The following is a 26,323-nucleotide window of genomic DNA, read 5'->3' as shown; positions in this document are numbered from 1 at the left end:
GGAGCCCCATGTGTTAACCCTCCCTAGTCAGTACCTTGCACTACCTAATGACCATTCCAGAGCTGATACACCATATGTACAGAAGCATAGGTTTCCAAGTAATGGCCTACTCGCTTGTTTGAGGCTAGGCATGCTACTACAAATACTTCGCTCCTGTTTCCTTTTGTAGCTATACAAAAACATCCTTGATAGGAAAGTGGCATTGTATATCCCCTGTCATTTGACACTTTATATAACATAAACAAACACGTTCAGTGCACTGGTTAAACCTTTCCCGACGTGTGTTCATAAAACTGTTTGCAACTTCACCAACAGCTTCAGTTGAATTTTATGCATAATTAGTATTTGTCATTGTGGTTTATTCAAATTAGAGAGAACAATGAAGTCCTTGATAGGCATAAGAACTTTTTAAAGACATTTATGTATTACAAAAGTTGACATCCGTAAATTTTCCCCTTTGAAAAGAGTGAGTGAGTTGGGTTTTACGTCGCTTTAAGCAATATTCCAGCAATATCACGACGGGGACACCAGAAATGGGCTTCACACATTGTACCCATGTGGGGAATCGAACCCGGGTGTTCGGCATGACAAGCCAACGCTTTAACCATTAGGCTACCCCACCGCCTCCCCTTTGAAAAGAACAGTGTTGAGGTGGAACCTATACTCTATAATGCAAAAGTGAACCAATGTCCAAATACACAACAATAGGTCCTTAAGTACTAAGATTCTGCATGAAGTCAATATCAGGGAACTAATTCCAGAAATTGGAGTTATTTGACATGACCTACATCAAGTATTTCTGACAAGTCAATCCCACTGTCCAAGACGAGACTACAAACATCCAATCCTGTGTCAACATGTCTTATCAGTTGTGGATACGGGCGAAATTACAAAGCTACGACTGAGATAAATGTCGGGCACAATTAGTAAGAACACAGAACTACAACTATCACTAACATTCGCTGATTAGATTCCCAGACTTAGCAGAAGAGATGAACACATACTGGTAGGAATTTCCTTGTTCTCATGTACTTGAGTGACCCCAGACGATCATGGACATGACATCATGTTTTGAAACTCCTCAACAAATGAGACATATATATCAGATCAATAGCCTCAGCTAAATGTCAACGTTGGTCATTGTGTGATCGACACAATAGCTATTACACAATAAAGCTAATTGTCATAAACAGAACATATCCTTATATCCACTTTTCAATAATGACTAAAACAAATGTTTCATACATATTTCATTATTGCTCAATGTCAGTGATCATTATTCCTGTTATATTCTGTATTTTCTATCTAAACAATCAAACTTTGACAAGGCAAATAAGAGACTACAAACTCAACAGCATGTTTATGGAGACATAAAATATTTCAAATTGGGAATATTTAGCAGTAAAACATACTGGCATTACAACGGTATTCATCAAAGTAGCCCAAAGAATGCCCAAATATTGTGTCTACCAACCGATATCAGACACCCATTAAACTTAAAAACATTTGTCCTTGAACCATGTCTCAACAGCTTGTGATTTTCAACATGCTGCCTATTACAGAAGGAACAACAAGGTCACAACACAGCTAGCAAACAAGCACATGTCGATTTACCTAGCATGTAATATTTCAGTTTTACATTTTATAAGGTGGAGGAGCGGTTGGATAGCCTAGTGGTTAAAACTCGTCACGCTGAAGGCCCGGGTTCGATTCCCCACATGGGTACAATATGTGAAGCCCATTTCTGATGTCCCTCGCTGTGATATTGCTGGAATATTGCTAAAAGTGGCGTAAAACCCAGCTCACTCACTATATAGGTGGGCTGTACACCACCTCATAAATTTGTGCACACAAGGACATATACTGTGTAACACTTTGCTGAAAGAATCCTATATCCAAGAGCTTAATAGGACCTCAAACTACAAATTATGAGAGACACAATCATCAAGCTCTACTTCTCTGATGATGATGATGAGTTTATATTACTCGGCCTGCTGTTTTATTATCAACTGTATTGTCACGGAAATCCCACAGTGCCATCTACTTTCTACTCTGCCTTTCACTGACAATTGCAATCATAACTTCCTCTACAGGTGGGACCAACATCACCCATCCACAGAACGGCAGTAGGTCAAAGAGCACCAAGCAGCATATGGTGGGTGTAGAATTCACTGTTGGCACCACAATGGCCACACAAGCAAGACCAGCAACACTACAGACAACACAACAAGGAGTGAGTGAGTATGGTTTTATGCCGCTTTTAGCAATATTCCAGCAATATGACAGCCGGGGACACCAGAAATGGGCTTCACATATTGTACCCATGTGGGGAATCAAACCTCAGCGGGACGAGCGGACACTTTAACCATTAGGCTACCCCACCACCAATACAAGAATAGGCTATTATAGTATATCATCAACAAACTTTGTGGACTAAACACAGATGTATGATATGACCTATATTCCTACATGTTTCCTGAATAATTAACCCAACAAGTAAATTACTGTTATTGCAGCATGGCCTAAAAGAAGAGTATCCTTCACTCATGTGGTTTATCAATACTACACTCAGCAATATTTAAGCTGTAAGATAGCAGCCTGTATACAACAAGTCTGGACCAGAAAATCCAGTGATCAATATAGTGAGCAAGGTTCCACCTGGACAGCATACCATGACAGGTAAAGAGCCACCTCACGGAACTTGACTACCTGATCAATTCGGTCACCACCTAGACCAGCATAGGTTGCATGCAACGATCATAACCATGGGTTCTCAGATGCATCATTACTGACTAGGGACCATAGCTCTAAGACCATATTTTGTAATGAGTGAGTGAGTTTAGTTTTACGCAGCACTCGGCAATATTCCAGCTATATGGCGGCGGTCTGTAAATAATCGAGTCTGGACCAGACAATCCAGTGATCAACACCTTGAGCATCGATCTGCGCAATTGGGAACCGATGACATATGTCAACCAAGTCAGCGAGCCTGATCACCCGATCCCGTTAGTTGCCTCTTACAACAAGCATGGGTTACTGAAGGCCAATTCTAGCCCGGACCTTCATGGGTATATTTTGTAATGCTAACAATCACCCTCATTCTCATCTCCAACTCAGTAAACAGCCTATACTCATCCCTTCTCATATTTAATATTCCTTAATACCAAAGGGTCCTGAAACACTAAACTCTGTTTAGCCTTCACGTACTATATTTCAGGAACCTAATGTAAGTCTATTAGCAGCCAAGAAAAAATACTATTAATCTGAACTGTCAGTCAAAACTCAGTGATATTGCTGAAGACAAACTGCATCAACACATATTTGTGATATTGTTAGATTTTCATAGAACACTCTTCAACATAATAACCCAAACTGCATAAAAATATCTGTGCATTCTTTAAAAATAATCGGTTAATGTCCATTGAAATGAACTGATAAACAGCCCTGAAACTGTATCTCAGTTTTGGCATGTTTTCCATATCTGCAGCCATGGATATTTCAAACATTTGAAATAAATCATCATCTTGTTTAAGTCATTATTAATATGAATTCACGAAGAAAAGTCAACTGTACTGAATATTTCATACAAGTCGCACATTGATTCAATTGACCCAGATGTGATATTACGACTAAGCTGGTTAAATCAGGTAATCTCCTTAAGTAGTGCAGAACCTGCAATGCCGGGGAATAAAGCCCTGTGTGCAGACAGAGGCAGTCAGTGTTATAACGCTGATTCAGCAGTAATGAAAGTTCCACTGGTGATGTGGCATGGCACGAGTGACAGGGGACCTGCTATCAAAGCTACATTCAAACCTAGCATGGAAGGACGGCTCTTCCACATCTGGAACCAATATCAAATGAAACACTTAAAAAAACTTTCAAACCTGTCTTATCATGTTATCATGTACTGCATTTACATGTGGAATGTATCTGTGCAGTTTTTACCTACTGTACATTTTTTGTAATTTACGGAATATTGCCACAGTTTCTCTATGGAATGCAATGCCATAATATATCTTATCTCACCAAATGTACATACTTTTTTCTTTTAATTTAGCAAACATACACGACAAATGTGAAAAGAGTTAAATAAAACGAGATCAAAAAAGTGATTTTTTTAAAACAATTCATGGATATATTTATTCATTACATTTAAGAAGTATTAAGTATCTGCATCTAATTTAATAAGCCTTTTGGGCATAAATTAACTCATCACAATGGAATGCAAAAATAAAGGGACATAATTCTTCATTGTTCACAAGGCACATAGTACTAATTTCTGGCATTAATATTAGTAATAGATGACCATGCTCAACAGAACAATCAATCCTTCTCTTAACACACCCATTGTCAGTTCCCATGAATATTGACAATCAGTCTAGTGTGGATGTAGGAAGTCAGCACATCTACTACATCCCCACTTCAGCACTATCTCACACAACGAACATCCTACACCATGGCCAGATATCCGGCAACAACTGCCATTTCATCATCCTACAATCTCAAGTATTTAACGCAAGCAATGGATAAAATAGATCACTGGTTGCGCATCAGTGTTTGACTACACTTGGGTACCACTTCCTTTAGTCCACCAGGACCAACAACCCTCCCCCCTTCATCTTCTCCCCCCTCCTCTCCTGCACCATGTGCACCCTCCACAAAACCTTTTCCTCCGTAGGCTTCTTGTGTCTATCACTTCCTGAACCTAGAGTCAGGGAAATCGCACTGTACTGGCTGACCCGGACTTTGGAAACTGTCTTTAACCTGTTGTTTCAATGTTTAGACAGTGATCACATGGACGCAGCAAGATTTGTCATTCAAGGGATGCTGTCTGTGCCAAACAACACAAGCACAGGGGCTCCTACAGTTAAACAAGACTGCCACCAGGCCAGCTTGGTAGGCATCCTGCCTTAATCTATTGATTGGCAGTTATTTCTGACTCTGCAACTTGCAATTGATCACAGACTGCAGCCCTTAACACAAGTCAGTGACACAAATAGATCCTGTCCAACAACCTCTCCAGAGAGGATCAACCACCACCGCAACACGGTAAACAGATCATGTATCTATTGTGATTTATTAAAACACACTGAGAACATTAGCTAGCCTCTGGCTTCAGTTATTACATTTGTGAAAACTGAATAACTTGTAACATAACTTTATGATCAATCCTGCCTTAACTGAAAACCCAGAGTGAGTGAGTGAGTGAGTGAGTGAGTGAGTGAGTGAGTGAGTGAGTGAGTGAGTGAGTGAGTGAGTGAGTGAGTGAGTGAGTGAGTGAGTGAGTGAGTGAGTGAGTGAGTGAGTGAGTGAGTGAGTGAGTGAGTGAGTGAGTGAGTGAGTGAGTGAGTGAGTGAGTGAGTGAGTGGTGTTTTACACCACTTTAGCATCATCGCAGCAATGTGACTGAAGGAGAAACCAGAAATTGGCTCCACCCAATTTCCTAAGTGGGGAATCAAATTCAGACCTTCATTTTGACAAGTGACCACCTTTACCAACCACCTACCTCACCACCCTTTTATTGTTGTACCCTGACACAACTGTCATAAAAAAAAGGTAGAATTAATCACTTTTGTCACTTTCTTTGAACATTGTTAACATGCTATTTTTAGCATCATCCATTTGGATTAAAGTGAACAGCGAGCTAAGTATTTTGTTTGAAAATCAACTGCACATATTGACAAATGGGAGTCAGAATCATCCTAATCCTCAGAGGTATTACAGCATATCAGGTAATGAACAAAAATTATCAGTGACAGGTTTCTGTTCCTGAAAAGATCTACATCCTCCCTCAAGGAAATCCTGATGATATACAAACAAATGTAACTAATGGCAGCCCTCATTTGTTGACCAGTAGCAAACAGCAGGAACACATGGTGTCAATGACACTTGCCTAGTCTAGCCAAGTACTACCATTATGTGCTAACAACATCTCTGTCCCTTAAGGCAGTGCACTGAAACAACACCCGGTCAATACACTCAGGAAACGTGTATCACTATACAAGTGTAATTGCAGTTAACACCTGCTTTCTGGGGATGGGTCCTAACTAAGATGTCACAGATGTCCATGGACTCAGGACAGACTTCAGGTCATTATCTTACAGCAAGGTGACCAATGGGCATGGTATATATCTTATAACTACCAGATACATGTTTAAGGGTAAAACATATTACTGTGTGCTTGCTGCAACAGCAAACCATGAAATCTTTCAGGGGACGGTATCAAGACAGCTAAGATTCTAAACCAACACTGGCCACGGAAGAGCGATCACAGCTTGATCATCAGTACATGCCTGATAGATTTCAATCTCGGAAAGTGATTTATTGAAAAGCTTTCTGAAAACGGCCTCTATTCATAGTATTAAAAATGCTGTGCTCAAACAATGGAGGAACTGGGACATGGTGAAATAAAATCATTTTATTCAATACCAGCCAGGTAATATGAGGTGTAACATCCACCTTGTTTATGCAGGAAACTTCTGGACCCTCCTGTCCAGTGAAGCATGCTACAGCTTTTCCTCAAGGTAGGGCAAGCTGGTGTTCACCAGTGCAAAGTTGTGTACTGCGAAAAGGCTTAAAGCCCCAACGTTAAGTGCTATACATTATGTAGGGCAACACAACTGGTTTCAAAACGTATCGTCACCGGTGTGTGTTAACTCTGTTATTTCCCTACAACAGCGAACAGCATATTACCCAGTACAACATTTTATGACAGAAGACCAGGAATAGAGTTTCTGCAAGCGCCATTTTTCATTACTTGAAAGAGCATAAAGTGACTTAGCAAAATGTCATGAAAACCATGTATTACTCAGATATGACACTTCACTGTACAAGAGTCTAAGGGCTCCTCCACAGGTCTTAGGAGGTAAGGGTTCATGCTTGTTGTTAATGAGTGAGGGAAATATTTATGCCAACACATATGATTTCTGTATCTTATAACAAACTAACAATAGAATTTTGATAGTAAAAACTACAGGTGTGCCCTAAAATTGCTCTTTTCACTAGTACAAATCAAAATCTCCAAAATCAACATGGTAAAAAATATAGTTGAAGCTGACAGAAGATGTCTCAAGACCCACAGACTTCTTTTAAAAGATTGTGTTTTTCCATATTCAATCCTTCATTTAAACATGACCTTCTATGTAAAAATCCTAAGATCATACACACAGAGAGAGAATTTGAATCTTGTGAAAGATCAGATTATAATGAGACAGGGTTGAATCCAGGTTACATCAGGCTGCCGTTTTCTGTCTGTGAACGTCACACTTTTTTAACAGGTTTTATGTTAAATATAAATTTCTACCACCTTCAATGGCTTGTTCAACATAAACAAGAAGTCTTTCGCTGTATGTACATATGCAAAGGTCTGATAACACTCCAATATTAAGGCAAACAGGCTTATGAGGGCAAAATATATGTTGAGATATTTGTAAGACAGTGCCCAATTTCTTGAAATTCGGAAAGTAATAACATGAATCTAAGGCATGAATACAATTCCTGAAAGAAGAACATCTTTAATACAGGCTATGCATATCATTAATCATAATTGAATAAAAACTCAGAAATAAAAACAACAGGTTTAGAAAAGAAACTTTATTTCACCACAACCTGAAATTAATTTGATGACTGTCAATGAACATTAGGTCAAAGGGAGGTAACTCTGCTTCTGAAAGCGAAAGCTTTGCCATCAATCTTCAATCAAAATGGACAGTATTTTATGTGTGTTTCCTAAACTAGTGATAGAAGATAATTTTCAGAACAATATCTGTTATTTTCATTTGGAAGTTTACATTAAGCTATAGAAATTGCTTTGGACAAAAACAGCTATTAGAGCTAACAAACTGAATGGAAAAATTGGCTTCCAGTAGTGCCAATGTCAATAACATTCTAAAATTTATATCAACATACTCTTAAAGTTTAAACTTTTATAAGATAACTTGATATCTCTGAAAACTGGATCAACAGAGGAGAAGAGTCTTCAATGCATAGTTATCCACTGCTGTATTGAACTAAATCTTAAAATAACTCTAAAAGTAAGAATATTTTGAACCAAATAATGAATTTTCCCTCTTTGTCTACCAACAGCTCTTAGAATACTAGGAACATCTCTGTGGTTTGTATTAATGCATCCAAAACTTTAACATATCAGTGACATTTATCAACAAATAGGGTTGGTGGGGTAACCAAATGGTTAAGCCCACTCTCGTCACACAAAAGAGCTGGGTTCGAATCCCCACATGGGTACAATGTGTGAAGCCCATCTCTGGTGTCCCCTGTTGTGATATTCATGGAATATTGCTAAAAGCGGTGTAAAACAAAACTTATCAACAACTACAAGCAAGACTTATGTCTTAGCTATTTAGACACCATACTGATCAAGAAAACTAAGTTTCCAAAGATTTCTACAATATTTCCGTCAATGTGATGCAGACATGCATCTGTCGTAACCCCAGTCGTAGAAACAAGCCCACCAATCCATCCAACACCACAGAGGAGAAAACCGTCATCCAACATTTCTCTCAGACATAATCACCAAATCAGATCTGAGGAAAGTCTGCGAGACAAGGCTGCTAGGCTGCAGCTAGACAGTTTTCGTAATTAACATGAGTGCTTCATTACCTATATGGGCTAATAGTATCACTAGGATGAAATGATTACTAGCTCTGGGGAAAGTTAGCTGGTAATGGCTATAGTTTTTTGCATCCGAGAAGCTGGAAAAGTGTATTTGTCTATCTCAGTTGTCACTCGATACAGTGCATGGCAAAAAACACTGAAACCTTTAAAAAATCAGTCTCGAAATTATATAGACGTACAAGGTAAATTCTCACCTTCTGTGAGACTGAACGTCCTGCCATGCCTAGACCTCATGATACTCAACTGGTCACCATCTGTGAAACTGAACCTACTGCCACACAGCAACCACGGATACTCAACTGGTCACCATCTGTGAAACTGAACCTACTGCCACACAGCAACCCCCGATACTCTACAGGTCACCACCTGTGAGACTGAACCTACTGCCACACAGCAACCACGGATACCTCTACAGGTCACCTTCTGTGAGAGTGAACCTACTGCCACACAGCAACTTTCACTGATACTCTACAGGTCACCACCTGTGAGACTGAACCTACTGCCACACAGCAACCCCCCGATATTCTACAGGTCACCTTCTGTGAGACTGAACCTACTGCCACACAGCAACCACTGATACTCTACAGGTCACCACAGGAGACTGACCTACTGCCACTGTGAGACTGAACCTACTCACCTTCTGTGAGACTGACCTACCTCCGATACTCTACAGGTCACCTTCTGTGAGACTGAACCTACTGCCACACAGTGACCCCTGATACTCTACAGGTCACCACCTGTGAGACTGAACCTACTGCCACACAGCAACCACTGACACTCTACAGGTCACCATCTGTGAGACTGAACCTACTGCCACACAGCAACCACCGATACTCTACAGGTCACCACCTGTGAGACTGAACCTACTGCCACACAGCAACCACCGATACTCTACAGGTCACCATCTGTGAGACTGAACCTACTGCCACACAGCAACCCCCGATACTCTACAGGTCACCTTCTGTGAGACTGAACCTACTGCCACACAGCAATCCCTGATACTCTACAGGTCACCTTCTGTGAGACTGAACCTACTGCCACACAACAACCTCCGATACTCTACAGGTCACCTTCTGTGAGACTGAACCTACTGCCACACAGCAACCACTGATACTCTACAGGTCACCTTCTGTGAGACTGAACCTACTGCCACACAGCGACAACTGATACTCTACAGGTCACCATCTGTGAGACTGAACCTACTGCCACACTGATACTCTACAGGTCACCTGAGCCTGAACCTTTTAGTCAGACTGAACCAACTGATCACATTCTGTGCGAATGAACTCACAGACTGGTAACCTTTCCTCTTAATACTCATTCCATTTGTATTCTCATAAGCTGCTATTTCAGGGAGAGTTGGGTTTCACGCCACTTTCAGCAGTATTATCCTTAATAATGGAGAAATGCACAAATTTATGTAGGTCAAAGAATTTTCAACTTTGATAAAACCTAACAGCATGGATATGGTGCCCACAAACCAAGAGACATAATTGGGACAGACAAGGAGTTGAACCCACAATCCCAAGTTTCTGGTGTGTTCACTCTGTGACCTCTCCACCGTGAAACCTTATGATATAGTCGACAGTACCACTATTAAGAAGAACATGTACATGCCAGTGTTTTGGGGAGCTTTACCGTTTCAGCAATGTAGCTAACTTTGGAGAGGAGGAAGTTATTTGAAGAGGGTACTAGCAAAACTACTGATCACTTGATTCAACTATCCCCAAGGGCCATGAGCAACAGTAGGTGCCAACATTCCAAAGTAGAGGCACAGTTCATTAGGTTCTTACATCTATGGCTGAATAACAGGTCTGCTTGTTCAGACAGGACTTAACAGAGATAATGGCAAAACCTTTACTTAACAGTAACAATTTCCACTAACGTTTCTATGTAGACCTTCAAAATTTTGTTTTTTCCATATCTCAATGTGCATGCAAGATTCTTTTCTCATAAAGAGGTGGTGGGGTAGCGTAGTGGTTAAAGCATTCACTCGTCACACCGAAGACCCAGGTTTGATTCCCCACATGGGTACAATGTGTGAAGCTTATTTCTGGTGCAGGGGTGGAAATAACTTTAAAATTGCTAGTGTACTCCGGAACAGTGTCACATGTAAAATCACTTGCCCTGATAATTTTTCCACTATACCGGCCGTTTTCTTGTTGATTTTTTAAAATAAACAACATAAATAACATTGGAAAGTCAACTGGACACCGGTACAGTGTAATATGCAAATTTGCTTGCCCGACAGAAAAAAACACTGGACTCGGATGTCGGGCAATGGGTTATTTCCACCCCCTGTGGTGTTCCCCTGCTGAGATATTGCTGAGCTATTACTGGAATATTGCTAAAGGCAGCGTAAAACTAAACTCATTCACTCATTTTCTCTAATCAAAACTGACAGTTGCCAAAGTTTTGCTGGTGTTGCTGTTTGACTATCTCAATATTTACATTGAGTTAGCATAGAGTACATTCAAATAAGTCAGAGGTCAAATGGAGAGTTTACAAACATTGAGAAGTTGATCATTACATTTGAAAGTTTTCAGTTCTTTTTACTCCTGTTAATCATGCAATGGATTACTGTGGTGCGGTTTCGTGACTGCACTAAAATTACATTCACGTAAACAAAAACAACACTGTGCACTACAGTGCCATCAGGAGATGAAGGAACCTTTGGCGAATAACCTTTGCTAAGACAAATCAAGGGCTATCTGTCCTGAATTTGGGGCGGTGGGTAGCCTAGTAGGTAAAGCGTCCACTCGCCACAATGAAGACCCAGGTTCGATTCCCCACATGGGTACAACATGTGAAGCCCATTTCTGGCGTTCCACGCAGTGATATTGCTGGAATATTGCTAAAAGCGGCATAAACCATATTCACTGTTCTGAATTGATTGATTAATTTTGTGAGGTGAAATGGGGTGTAACATTGTACTTGACAATATTTCGCTCATGTGACGATGTGCATGCGTGTGTATGTGTGGCTGCTTGTACTAGCCCAGACTTCAGCTGGTTTTATAGTGCTAGCTCACTGAGATACCATGCCGCAGTTAAGCATGAATATCCCACTCAGATTACTGACTCCGAGACGACCAGTCCTTGTTTTACCCATTAATGCCGAGCACCAGGCAGGGAACACCAAGTACCATATCTTAAGGTCTTTTGGCAATTTATTTTGTAAGCTTGAGACAAAGTTTTCTTTGGGTTGATATTATGTCATTCAGAGATGTGAGTTAGTTATACAAGCTTGGTTACAGTGAGTGAGAGTATTGTTTATGACCGCTTTTAGCAATATTCCAGCAATATCACAGAGGGGGGACACCAGACATGGGCTTCACCCATTGTACCCATGTGCGGAATCGAACCCAGGTCTTTGGCATGACGAGCGAACACTTAAACCATTAGGCTACCCTACCACCCCACAATATTAAAGGCTGTGTTATACCAAAAGGCTTACGGTCATGGAATAACTGTGTTCTATGTGGGTTTTCTTCCGGTTAACCATTATGATGACGCCAATGCATTTGTTGTTGTAGGTGATTCTGACCCAGGAATTCACTGGTCATTCAGGACATTACCTTAGGTAATAACCTTGTCATACCAGACAAAAACAGGTTGCACCTGCTGCTCAATATATAAATATACATAATGTTTGAGATTAGGTATTACTGATTTAGAACATCATTATTCTGATAAGGTCATTAAACTTTACTCATAAAATTTCATTACAGGGACAGTAACAGTTGTTTAATCATTATCCTCATTGTCATCAGTCACTGGTCCATACCACTTCCTCATTCTGTTTTCAACCTGAAGTATGTGTTCTTTGAGTAGCAAAATATTAATTAATAAATATGCACTTGGTGCAAGTTGGTATAAATATGAGATTGCATTATCTAATTGCAGCACTGCACATTCTAAGTGCTTAAATCAAGCCGTGTGACTTGCAAAAAGTTTTCAAAAATAGGTGAAAAGGGAACGGTCACCGAAAAATATGACTGTCTCTAGGAGAGGGTAATATAAAATAATATACACATTTTGATATGAACATGGAAAAACATGGACATTTTACAATGAAATCTAAAGAGCTCTCGCTTTTGTCTTTGCACCAGGACATAGGGAAGTTCATTAAAAAGTATGGCAAGCATTTGGGTAGGGTCATTATTTAGCAATACTGCATCAAAAAAATCTTAACAGCCCACCCCTTTTAAAAATGGCCAGTCCCATAATAATACATACTGCACGCAGAATTTGTTTTCAGGTTTTCTGTTAACCAGGGTTGGCGACTGATATTGATCATAGATGCATTGATCATAGAGATTGTTAACTAAATATCAGTCAATTATAGATAAATATTGTAGATGTAACTTGGCACAGAAATATACAATAAAATCAACATATTGAAACATCGAGACACATATAAGCATGGATAACTAACAATAGCTGCCTTCTGAGCATAATTTAGATGGGGCCAAAGAATTAAGTTGCTGCTCTGTGCACTGTGTTCCAAATTAACATTTCATTTCCTCATAATAGTTTATGTAAAACACTATCACTGCTCTGTGCACTGTGTTCCAAATTAACATTTCATTTCCTTATAATAGTTTATGTAAGACACTATCGATGACACAGTTAATATTTCTTCCCATTGACAACATTTCCGATTATCAATTCTTTAGCCAGTGCTACTATTAACTACTAAGAACGTTTGATTTTATGCAAAACACACCCACTGTCAGTCACTGACATGCATGTAGATCGGAGTTAAGAATTTGTTTCTTGTCAGGCAAGGTGACTAATGTAAATGTTACCATGTGAGTAGTCCTGCTTGAACAAGAAAAACTTGTTTACTGTGTTTATGGTTTCTGTCAGTTTTATTCAGTAGAACTATGACTGACTGACTGACTGAGTTTGGTTTTATGCAGCTTTTAGCAATATTCCAGCAACATCACGGTAGGGGACACCAGAAATGGGCTTCACACATTGTATCCATCAGTAGAACTATGAAGCACCATTCAAGCACTGAGAGCTGTTAAGAATCCTAACCCTCAAATGTAATGACAGTGGATTATCTTGGTCCGCTCTGGCTTGTGGAGTGGTGTGAATGTTGATGGCTGTTTATTTGCCAAATATGAAGATGGTAATGTGGTTTTAACCAAATGAGTGTATCAAATGTGTTAATATCATGGCAATAAAGGCCTTCAAGAACACACTTTCTACTGACAGTATAGGTTATTGTGCAACTTTACCTATGTGACAAGCTCAGATGGTTGTTTAAATATCTATTTCAATTTGTTTGTTTTTCAGACAAATCTGACCACGGATTCCACTGCTCTAAACACCTGATATCTTAATACATGGGTGGGTAATGATTATCATATTCAGAAGTGATTTCATCATATGAAAAAGAAATTCACATACACCTCATTTTCTGATTTTAAACGATTAGTTGTAACCAAATTTCATGAAGGGAATAAAATTACAGATTTAGGCAGCAATGATTTGGTTTGTAAGGTATGTTAAGGAACTCTGGCCTCAAGGTCTTTTCAAATGTTACCAGCTGTGTCATCATTAATTTGAAGAAGAATACTGAACACCTCCCAAAAAAACCCAGGATCAATGAGGAATTTCTTATAACAAAATATCAGGATAAACATTGTACATTAAAAGCACTGCATACATAATGTGACCAGTGGACAATGAAAATAATGCCAAAATACATGTCTGGGTTAACTATGCTCTAAATGCTGAAAAAAACACTAGTCAATCCATAATTGTAAAAGCTAATCTGGTAAGAGAATTTGTAGCTATTCTTTCCACAAAGTAAATTAGCCTGTAGCCCATTCTTAGTATCTGTAATAAATCACTAAAATTTGTTGATAGGATTCCTTACAAACCACTGGTGATTGTCACATGTGTTGAAGCATACAAAACGTTTCTTCCTAAATTAAATCATTGCAAGTGTCATCGTGTTTATATTGTTCAATATTTCCAAATCCATTACAGGCTAATTAGTGCCACTGTTTGCATCTAATGATCCATGACTTCAGTTGTGCCCACTGGCATGCTGGCAACAGGTGATTAAGCACTACAACTTCATTTGCCTCTTTCTAAGGAGATTACTGAAAGACACTGAATATCCAATTACTTGAATTAAAATATACCAAAATAGGGTATTTCCTGCCTCTTTGGCAGTAGCAAAAAAGAGTATTATTGGATATTGCAATCTAAAGTAAAATTTTCCCCCAATATTCTGCCTCATATTTAACAGAATATGTGCAAATCAGCCAACTTATTCACAACAGACATGTTTCAACAAATATTTGGGATATATATAGATTTCCTAACAAATATATCTCAACAGTTAGTATTTGTTATATCTTTTTGATAAAACATACAATTTAGTGCTTTTTATGTTTTCACCATGGATCAAACACTCCTTTACTTATGACAAATTTATGTTCACAAAGTACTTTGAAATTTATACAGAACCAAATATTTTGTATACCACATTGAGATGTTTATCCACACACTAGGTCTATCAGTTAATCTCATATGCATAGTATTTGTAACATTCAAAAACCATCTCTTTTTTCCATAACTACCACAATGAACATACGTTTTAGTTAACAGAGTTGTGTTAAAACGCGGTAGTCAGGCCAAAGAAAGCTATCCACGCAAACCATCTGCTTTTTGGCACACTAAACTCAATTTTTTCGTCAGTCGTCCTAATTCCCGATAAACATGAAAAGAATAACATTCATAACACCACTTCTAGTCGTCCAGCGACAACATGTTCACAATACTGAAACAGTTCACCCAGATAAAAGAGGTATTACTATATATCGAAAGCGTACCCATCGACAACTCTGAGAGAGCCGAGTTTGGCTTGTTGGCATGTAGACACGTGTTACCGTGCTCGCGGATAGAATACGCATTGTTTAGTGGTCCTTCCAAAACAACGTCTATTTGACATTCTGCATATATTTATTCATCTTTATGGTGATGTTTGGAAGATAAGTCCACAATATATCAAATATGTACGCCTTGACAACAATATGACGATACAGTTGGCCACCTGACAGGCGAATAACAACAGGAAGCGATTGCAGAAATATATTTTTCGCCACTTCCTGGTTTGAGAAACGGGCAGACGAGAGAAAACGTCAAATTGATCTTTGAGTCAATGAACATACATGTTATGACTTATCGATGGCAAGGTTATGTGGGACTCCTAATGTCAGTTTAGAATATTAATACATTACCTGCTTGAAGCAAAAGATCAAAGTTATTTGTTTTTCCAGTTGATGGTGAAGTCGCGGCCATCTTGCTACCGAAGAAAATAGATCCTTCCGCTGCTCAGTGTGCTAAAGCCGGAAATGAAATTGACAGGTAAAATAGTCCTTCGTTACTGGTCCGAAAAGCGCCTAATTACGCATTGTGTTTGCAGACAAAGTGGTGTGTAGAGACGACGAACTTATTAGCCTATCAAGTAAAACAAAACAAACAATATTACCTAGCTATTAAGTAGCGTCGAGCGGATGGATAATTAGTTCTATGGTGTGGAAATTGGCACCTGTAGAACACGTGGTACCATTTTCGGAATTTGTTGTCAATGTCACAGATCGGGCAAACAGAAGAACTGAGTTGCGCCATTGTAATACTGTATTGGAATCACGAACCCGTTTCTATTTTATTATTTGGGCTGAAAACAGAAAATTGTTTTACAGGTTTTTATAAAGTTGATTTATTTATGTAATATTTTCTTTGAAAATAATAGTTATAACTTAGTTTAATTTTTAAATCCTTGTTTAGTTTGTTGGTAAATTTTGTATGAAAACTGAAAAATTTAAAAATGACTAAATAATAGATTAGGTGATGTTTTAAATGAGATTGACAATTTTGAAATAATTATCAATTTTTTACATGTTTGTTGTAAGGAATTAGTATAGCATTCTATCTAATAAAAATGTATACCTATGAAATCTGATTTACTTTCATAAAAAAAAAAATACATTATCTGTATAGATCTAATGAAGTGGTAAAATTTTATATGTTTTGTATTATGAGCAGGTAATTAGACACCAACAATGTGCCCCTTCTATATTTAATTTAAGTTTGCCTGATCCACATTAAAAAGCTTTCTTGTTTATATTTTTATGAATTACTTCTATTCGTATTTTGTCAAGATGACAAAAATATGTAGAGGTAGTTATGATTAAAACCGGCACTGCACCTTGGGCTAATTTAATAGAATGGCACTATTTTTGCTTTGCAAAAAATAAGCATATTTTCATTAGCTCCAGTCTGGAATAATACTGAGTGAAGTGTGAAATAACAAACAAACAAATAAGCTCATGAATGTCAAAGTCCAAAGATTGATAGCCATATAATTCTGTGAAAATTGGTCATGTAGAAATTCTGTATGGCTAGATACATTTTGTTGAGTCACTTCACATGGATAATTTGATTGTTTGACGAGACAGGAAATTGTTGTGCATTAGCAAGCTTGTGATGGATCAATCACAACGCAATGACTGCTAGTGATAGCTTATCAATACAAGAGACACACATAACACTACCTCTGTGACACCACGGACTGCTAACAGAAGGATTCAATATACATTGTGCATGAATATTAATGAATGAAAGAAGTGTTTATCATGTGTAAAGGACACTTGTAGAATATATACCACAGAGAAAAGGTTTAAATTGTATTTTTGAAATCTTAATGCATGCCATTATTGCAATCACAAAACTGCTTCAGTTTTTAAGCCATCCAAATACTTTTAATAGTTTTTACTTTACCAATACAGCTTGATGGACAGGCAGTAGTCTAGCTGTTGTACAGACCCTGAAGCAAATATATCCAAGAAAGCCCACGCAAGTCTAGAAAATGTGGCAAGTCTAGATTTCCTCAGCTTCTGAAAATGAAGAAAGTCTCAGGGCTCCTTTTCATTATATATTTTTTTTTAACTATGAACTTTTTTCAGTGAAATATGTTCATTTCAGAGACTATTTGTTAGTATAGACAGGCAGGTGCAGGGGAAGAAGGTTTTTGCAAAAGCACCAAAATTAGAATTTCAGAGTGGTTGCCAGGTAGCCAGTAGGTTTGATTATTCACCATTTAACCTCACCTAATCCATATGCTTCTTAAAGGGTTGTTCCAGAAGAAATGTCAAAATGACTTATCACAAAATTTATATGGGTTTTGGATAAAAAATATTTTTCCAGGGTACACAATCTAGATAGGCAAAACAAAATTAACAGTATTCACCTTCAGAAGTGCCCTGCTGCTTTGAAAATTGCCAAAGGGCTTAACACTTATTAAAACCCTACAACTTAAAATACACTTTCAGAGATCAAACAGGTATAAAACAATAAAACAGTTAGGCATTTAATACAGAGAGTATAGTACTTATTATTCAAATGACTTTCTTAATGCATATTAAGTGGTTCCAATATCAATATTCATCATCTATGTATTTAAACTAAAAATAGTTGCATTTCCTGATAATGATGATTATACAAATTTATTTCAGTGTATGAATTTCAGCAACAAATGTTAATATTTCCTGATGATGATGAGGATAAACTTTGAATTCATTTGTGTGTATGTTCAATGACCATATGATGAACAATTCTCAGAAACAAATGTTAAAACAGAAATATGAAAACATTTGTCAAGTTAATTGAGAGTTGTCAGGAGTTACTAAGCAACTAAACATTAATATTAAAATATTTTTATTTTTTTCCCCTTGGTGATAGAATTGTCCTTATATTTACCGACACTGTCCATGAATTGATATTGTTTATGAAAAGAACATTTATACTTTTATGACAATAATTTAACAGGTCAGTCAAGTTGTGCTGGACTACCTAGCCCATAGGATATATGGGTCAATAAATTATGTGTTTACTTGTGGAAAGCTACAAATTCCCGTGGCTGAGCCAGTCTGGTCAGATGTTTCATCATCAACTGAAATATATCATTAGGTTAATGTCTTTAAGGAGTTTTTTTCAAATTTCATATAATATGTACTTGATAAAAACAGTATGTTCAAATACAAAACTCACTGAACTATGGGGTATTGTTGGTGTATATTTTGTGAGAAATCAACACAGGAATGTTTGGGTTATCTGTGGCTAATACAGTGAGAATGTAGGTCACCTTGATATATCAGCTGACGACATTGACAAAAAGATAGATATGGATGCTTCACAGCGGAGTTGGGAATACAGAGATGGTGTGGTGTTCAGTTTCATAATGTTAATGTTACATTCAGTGCAGGCATTATATAAAAGAATATGCAACATTTCCAAACGGGTTTTACGTGATTTTGGAACCCGTGAAGATCCGGGGTAGAATAGGTCTTCAGCAGCCCATGTGCTTGCCATAAAAAGGCGACTATCTTGTCATAAGAGGCGACTAACGGGATCGGGTGGTCAGATTCGCTGACTTGGTTGACACATGTCATCGGTTCCCAATTGCGCAGATCGATGCTCATGCTGTTGATCACTGGATTATCTGGTCCAGACTCGATTATTTACAGATCGCCACCATATAGCTGGAATATTGCTGAGTGCGGCGTAAAACTAAACTCACTCACTCACTCACTTTACGTGATTTTGGACATCTCTTTTTTAGTAAATACTCTGTGTGAAGTGAGCGAGAGTTACAATTTTGCCTCACTTGGCAATATTCCAGCTATATGGTGGCGGTCTGTAAATAGTCAAGTCTGGACCAGACAATCCAGTGATCAACATCATGAGCATCGGTCTACACAATTCGGATGCAATGACATATCAACCATGTCAGCGAGCCTGACCCCCTGAACACGTTAGTCGCCTCTTATGACAAGCATGGGTTGCTGAAGACCAGTTCTAACCCAGATCTTCATGCTTGCACACAACAGAACTCTCACCCAATGCAAGCTCTTCCACAATGAATGTACCTGACTGTAATATAATCCAGATTTGGGTAGGAAGTCTTGTCAGTTGAAATGCAGGAGTTTAGTTTTCATCTGAACCTTTTCTTGTTTTGCCGTGATTTGTATAATGACAAAATTCACTCGTTTGATGTATATGTTTTAAAACTATAAAAATCTTACCAGTTTGATGAACTGATAAATAAGAAGTGGAGCAAACACTATATGTAGGATTTTATCATTGTTCATTCCAAGATCGGAAAACGCTTTACATACTTCAGGAATTTTTAGTGTTCAGGTCTCCAGATAAGGGTCGTATCTGCACATGTACAGATAAAAAAATATGCACGATACGGTAGGAAATAATTTAGAAAGCGTAGCAGATACACACCACAGCAATGGTGTATGGTCTTAGAATCATTTACAGACGTATTTATCTGAAAAAGTATTGTTTTATTGTTCATTGACCTGTTTACACAAGAGTAGCAATGTTGTGGTGCATATATGAAACTAAACACAAGGTTACTGATACTCCATTCATTTCTGTTCAGTATTCTAAATGTACTCCTACAGTTTTCAATTACTCCTACATTGAAAAAATAAGGAGTACATACTCCTGATGTTGAAAAATTATCTGGAGCCCTGGTGTTTGAGTAATGTTTTGCTTATAACTGTTTTAGAAGAAAAGAAAATTTAAGATTCTCATTTTCTGATTTTCCTGTGTTTTGTTGCAGAGTGATTTCAATGAACTGTGGATAAGCAAAAATACAGAATTTTTGAGTTATGATATCTGGGTGCTCCTTTTGTTGAAGTAGCTGCTTCAATGAAGCATACTCCTATCCCAGTTGGCGCCTCTGTAATTATTCATTCTATGGGGAAAATCTCTGTGTTTGAGACCCCGGAAAGCTGGTTACATAATGGAGATGGAGTGTCAGACTGACCAATCAGATGACAGCTATAATGCAGGTGCAGTACAATGAGCTCACACAAATACGTTCGCTTTAAATCTTGAGTGAACGCAGCAAAATATGGGTTTTTGTGAACTGTGACTTTTTGAAGGATTTGAGTTGATTAATTAGTTAGATCCTAAGTTTTGTTAATATATAAAGAGTCAGACCAATTAGCAGTTTAGCAATTTTGGTTCAAGGATTAAAGAAAAACATTGTCAAACAGAAGTCAAATTATGAGCTTTAATGTTGCAGTTAATGATTGACATAATTACAGTGTTTGACAAGTGTCTCTCATGGACTCTGATTGCATTAAGAGTGAGTGAGTGAGTATGGTTTTATGCTGCTTTTAGAAATATTCCAGCAATATCACAATGAGGGACACCAGAAATAGATCTTCACATATTGTACCCATATGGGGAATTAAACCCGGGTCTTCAGCGTGACAAGTGAACTCTTAAACCATTAAGCTACCCCACCACTCTTATTACATGAATAGATGAAGACTATCCCGACGTTAAAATATGGTAAAATACAACAAGCATCAGTATAAAGACGCGGCATGGTATCTCAGTGGGCTTATAAAACCAGCTTAAGTCTGGGCTAGTACAAGCAGCCACACATACACATACACACGCATGCCCGTCGTTATGAAAATGGTTTCACTTCACCTTTACAAACATTTTTAGTCAATCTTTGAAATGGTTTCAGGAAAAAAAGAGACCCGTTCAAGTAAGATTACAGTTACTAAGGTAAGTATACTGACATATGCTGTAAACCTCTGATGTTTGAGAAAAAGAGTTTTGTTTTAGGAACAATATAGTTTTGGTAAATAGTATTGAACTTGAGTGTCTGAATATTTGTGTACATGAGATTTTGTAAGCAAGACATAATAAAATGCAGTGTGCTTATCTTACATTAACAAACCTTTTATGTTAAACATCATCTTAGTGTTGCACCTGTCCAGTTAAACAGTAATTAATTGTTACCTGCCAGTTGCCTAATTAATAAATTGCATTCCTACTGCCCAGGGTGATCTGAGTAAATCAGAAATCGAAGTACTGGCCAAAGCCAAGCATATGATCAAGCAAGCCTCTAGGCTGTTCACATAATGTTTCCCTTATAGAGCAAGTGGTACATGGTATCTGTATTGTGGTGCAGGGCAGTGGGGTAGCCTAGTGGTTAAAGCATTCGCTCGTCGTGCTGAAGACCCGGGTTCGATTCCCCACTTGGGTTCAAAGTGTGAAGCCCATTTCTTGTGTCCCCTGCCGTGATATTGCTGGAATATTGCTAAAAGCGGCATAAAACCAAACTCACTCACTCACTGTATTGTGGTGCAAAGGTGATATCCCCCCCCCAAACCACCATTTGGAAGCACACAAAACATATTCTTTCCCTTTAAATAATTATTCATTATGTGACCCTATCAAATCGGTCAACTTGCAAGTGATTAGCCTCACTGGTCAGAGACATGCACCAATTCTGGCTTTCCTCCTACATCGAGTGTTAAAAGTGGTGTTAAACTCACTCACTCACCCACGCACTCACTCTCACCCACTCACTCTCACCCACCCAATCAGAAAGACTCGACAGGTGATATATAGGTGAGGTGGACTTGGGAACCATTAGGATATGATGTCCTCATTAAAAAGACAAGGATCTATTATAATGCCGATTTGTATCTGCAACAGGATCTGGTGTGGGGGCAGCCATCCTGCTTGTGAATCATGCAGGAAGTGTGCAAAATTTGCATTAAATTCAAGGGTAAACCAAATAGCAGGATACTCATATTTCATCCTCTGCCCTTTGTTATTTATCTGTTGGACTATTATCTTTCAAGGGCACAATAAATAAGGCAATATCTTGAAAAGGTTTAATATTGTATTTTTTTTTAAAACCCTTCAAAGTATTTGTCCTTGAATGTGCTTCACATGAAGCAAGAATGGTTTATGAGACTCTTATCCAACTCAAAAAATGTTAAAGGACACTCAATTCTTTATATTCCTGTAGTTAATCTATCATTGCTGTCAGCAATATTCCAGCAATCTCACTGTTGTATATTACAGGGGATAGCAGAAATGGGTTTTACACATTGTACCCATATAGGGAATCAAACCTGTGTCTTAAGCATGATGAACGAACGCATCAACCACTTAGCTACCCCAACACCCTGTCTTGCGTGTCAGATTTACTATAACAATATGACTGAATTGTGTGTTCTCTAATTTCTTTTGAGTAGCATAAATGGTGTTCACATCAAGCAGAGAAAGGTTACTGTGTACAGTTTTGAAGCCTTTCCCTTTTTATAAGCTGGTTTACAAATTACTGGCCTAATATTCAATGGAGGCAGTAGAAAAACTTTGAACTTTCAGAATAGTATGGTTACTAGTGAATAAAAAAACAAACAAGTTTTAACATAAGATACAAAAAGAAAATGGATTGAGTATACATGTATTCATCAAAATTAAAGGGTTTTTTCACATATTCACTATTTCAAACAGCAGTGATAAAATATTGTGTCTTCTTTCTATTCATTTATTTGTCGGCCAAACATGTTTTGTCAAGTAGGGTTTTTTTTCTTTCTAATTACAGGGATGTTTTTTGTTAGTCTCGTAACTAACTAAAAGGAAGATATGACGTACAGGATATGCGAGACAACATCATTCAAAGTAGTTTCTTCCTTCCATGGTGTCAATCCATTTTTTTAATATTTTCGCACATCTTGCTCACAATTGCCAGCAGGGATTGTGATGTGGAGTATAGGGGTAGCATAAAGACAGCAGCAAGTCCCAGTGGTCCCTAATATGGTCATCTAAATTGTTTGTTGCTGACCAAATTTGACTGGTCAGTGTCACAAGCATAATTGTAAGCATAAGATCACACCAGCATATTTTATATGACAGTAATCATCTAGCCGTTACCAGCATCCAATAAATACATCGATTTCATAAGTTTTATTGTTTTGACAAATTTTGATTTCAACATCAGCTATTGGTAATTTGTGGTAAAACCGTCAGACTTAATATGTTTCAAAGTGGCAATGGCTGTTGGTGAAATCTTGACACAGCTTGTTGAACAAATACATTTACAGCTTCAGCACAAACCCCATGTTTGAAGAGGTAATACAAATCAGGCTGTTGCTTGTCTTGTCTAGACTTGCTGCATCTCTCCAAAGCTGTGGTCAAATTTTCTGTTTCATGACCCAAAATACTGGAGCAAATAAACAGCACTGTAGTGATAGACTGACTGACTGACTGATTTTGGTTTTACGCCGCTTTTCGCCGCTTTTAGCAATATTCCAGCAACATCACGGCGGGGGACACCAGAAATGGGCTTCACACATTGTACCCATGTGGGGATTCGAACCCGGGTCTTCGGCGTGACGAACCAACGCTTTAACCATTAGGCTACCCCACCGCCCCTGTAGTGATAGACTTTGTTGTAAAATTACTATCACTGCCACAGCATGATATGCTAATACTGGATGCTGTAATGTTTAGACTTATTTTAACTGCCAAAGGTAGCTTAATGGAAACTTATGAAATTATACTGGACAAAATAAGTTAGGGATATTGGTATTTTTATGATTTATATTTTATCAGTGTGTCAGTGAATAAATAGATCATCATTCATAATTTCAAAATTTACATATATCCCTAACTATTTTTGTACAGTATATGTTACATAAATAATTATAGTCAATTTTACAACTTGGTAAAAGTGCTCTTACACATACTGTCATGAAATAGTCTTTCTGAGTATTGCTTTCTGCTGCTATTAGCAATATTGTCTTTACACATTTATACCTTTGTGTGTCTATACACCTTTATAACTCAGTGTAGTTACAGGCAATTATACTTCAGTGTCTCTATACACATTTATACCTCAATGCGTCTATGCACATTGATACCTCAGTGTAGTTATAGACAATTATACCTCAATGCGTCTTACACAATTATACCTAAGTGTATCTGTACACATTTATACCTGTGTGTCTATACATAATTATACATTAGAATGTTTATAAACAATTATACCAATGTGTATATGTACACATTTATATCTGTGTGTCTATACATAATTATACCTGAGTATGTTTATAAACAATTTTACCTTAGTGTGTCTTTACACAATTGCACCTCAGTCTAAGGAAAGTCAGTTTAATATAAGAGACATGGAGCTAGTCTAGGTGAGACATTCTCACCTGTCTAAAAAGAGGGACGCTACGCAGAAACACACCTGCCTGTTTCACATCCAGTGTACTAACCTTGCTTTGTGAAATAAATAAGGTCAAGCTATGAGGTAGTTCACAAAACATATTGCAACGCAACAAATCGTTGAAAAATTATTCACGAACGCTTTTTTGGAGTCTGGATTACATGATTATGCTTTCCATTTTTTGTAAATTGAGAACCTGCAGTGTTTTGTCAATTTAAACACTGTACGGATATAACATAAAAAAATCTAAGGTGTAAATTATTCAAGACTGACTCTGACTGTTTACACTTTATTATTATTTTATTGTTATTTTATTATTATTTTATTGTTATTTTATTATTATTCCTTTTGGCAGTCAGGTGTTACTCTTCTGTACTGACTATTGATTGTCTTAAAATGATGTGGTTAATATAAAGAAATATATAATCCAGAGTATCTCATTCATCACTTTGAATATTGAATTGATTTGAAAATTTCATATAAGCAACATCTCCATGGCAACATGTCACTCTTCATGACAACTAGTGCCTTCAGTGGCTTCAAGAACACATCAAGCATGACAAGAGCATGTGAGTTTGTACACTTGTAAAGTTGTCTGAATATAGTGAAACCAAACTCTAACAAAAATACCAGCCTTGAATCAGCGACCTAATTCTGCGTCACTACAAATGATTCAACACGAAAAAATGTCACAATTAATGTAGATCTCGTATACAGTGAGAAAGAATTGTTATAAGCCCCAGTAGCCATAAGTATTCAAGGTACACACACTATGTTGTCAGAATATAAGGAAGTTATGGTTGGTTGACCCCATTCATGGAGTCGCGCTATCTGAGCCTAGCCATGTTTGCTGGGGTTGTCAAGATGTTGCTACAGCCGTCCCACGTCAGGCGTACAGAGTGAGCAAATCAGGCCACTCCATGTTGTTGACACTGAATGGGTGACAGGGTAGCAGGCTATATGATACACCCAGGAATTTTGTTTACATGCACAGCTGTACGAAATATACTTCTAAAAATATCACGTGTCAATAATATTGTATCAGTTGTCATAATATATCACAGTGACCAATTACGATACAAAATATTGATTGGAAAATTGATTGAAAATATTGAACTAAAATGCTTGTGTGATGATGTAAGTTTATATCCAGACGCCAAGTTCATTTCTGTATCTAAATTATGTTTAAATAAACCATCTGAGATTTTTCAAGCAATTTAGGATATTTTTATATTGTTTTCATATACTGCTGCAGGACAAGATTTAAGTATGTACCTTCATTGTTCTGTGTCTTGATACTAATTAAGATGGTTACCTGTGAGCCACAAGAGACTGTATGTTCAATACTTGATATTTTCATGAGGTGGTAAGTGAGTGAGTGAGTTAGTTAGGTTTTACGCTGCTTTTAGCAATTCTGGACACCAGAAATGTGGTAAGAAAGTTGGACACTGTAAGAAATGAGCCATGTTAGGATACTGAGTGTGAAGATAAATGACAGGTGATGAACCAAATCTGAACAATATATTCCTGCTACTGAATGTGGCCTTGTACTTGGTTCTCCAAAAACAAAACTAAAAGAAATGGTTGTAAATTGCTA

At 37.7% G+C, this 26,323-nt stretch overlaps 1 protein-coding gene and 1 long non-coding RNA gene across 4 annotated transcripts in view; one reads left to right on the top strand and one right to left on the bottom strand.

Moving 5' to 3' along the window:
• LOC124268681 overlaps positions 1-26,323 on the bottom strand; it is a 120,846-nt gene that overhangs the window by 27,893 nt on the left and 66,630 nt on the right. The gene's annotated exons all lie outside the window — the stretch shown is intronic.
• On the top strand, positions 500-22,652 carry LOC124268883. Its single transcript, XR_006896372.1, has 3 exons — positions 500-577; positions 10,164-10,169; positions 22,637-22,652. It is a non-coding gene; the product is annotated as an uncharacterized LOC124268883 (long non-coding RNA).

Source organism: Haliotis rubra, unplaced genomic scaffold, assembly GCF_003918875.1.
Source record: "Haliotis rubra isolate DU_JTF1 unplaced genomic scaffold, ASM391887v1 Scf1, whole genome shotgun sequence".
NCBI lineage: Eukaryota > Metazoa > Mollusca > Gastropoda > Lepetellida > Haliotidae > Haliotis > Haliotis rubra.
The sequence above is the reverse complement of the archived record's forward strand: the minus strand, read 5'-3'. Positions and strand labels throughout refer to the sequence as shown.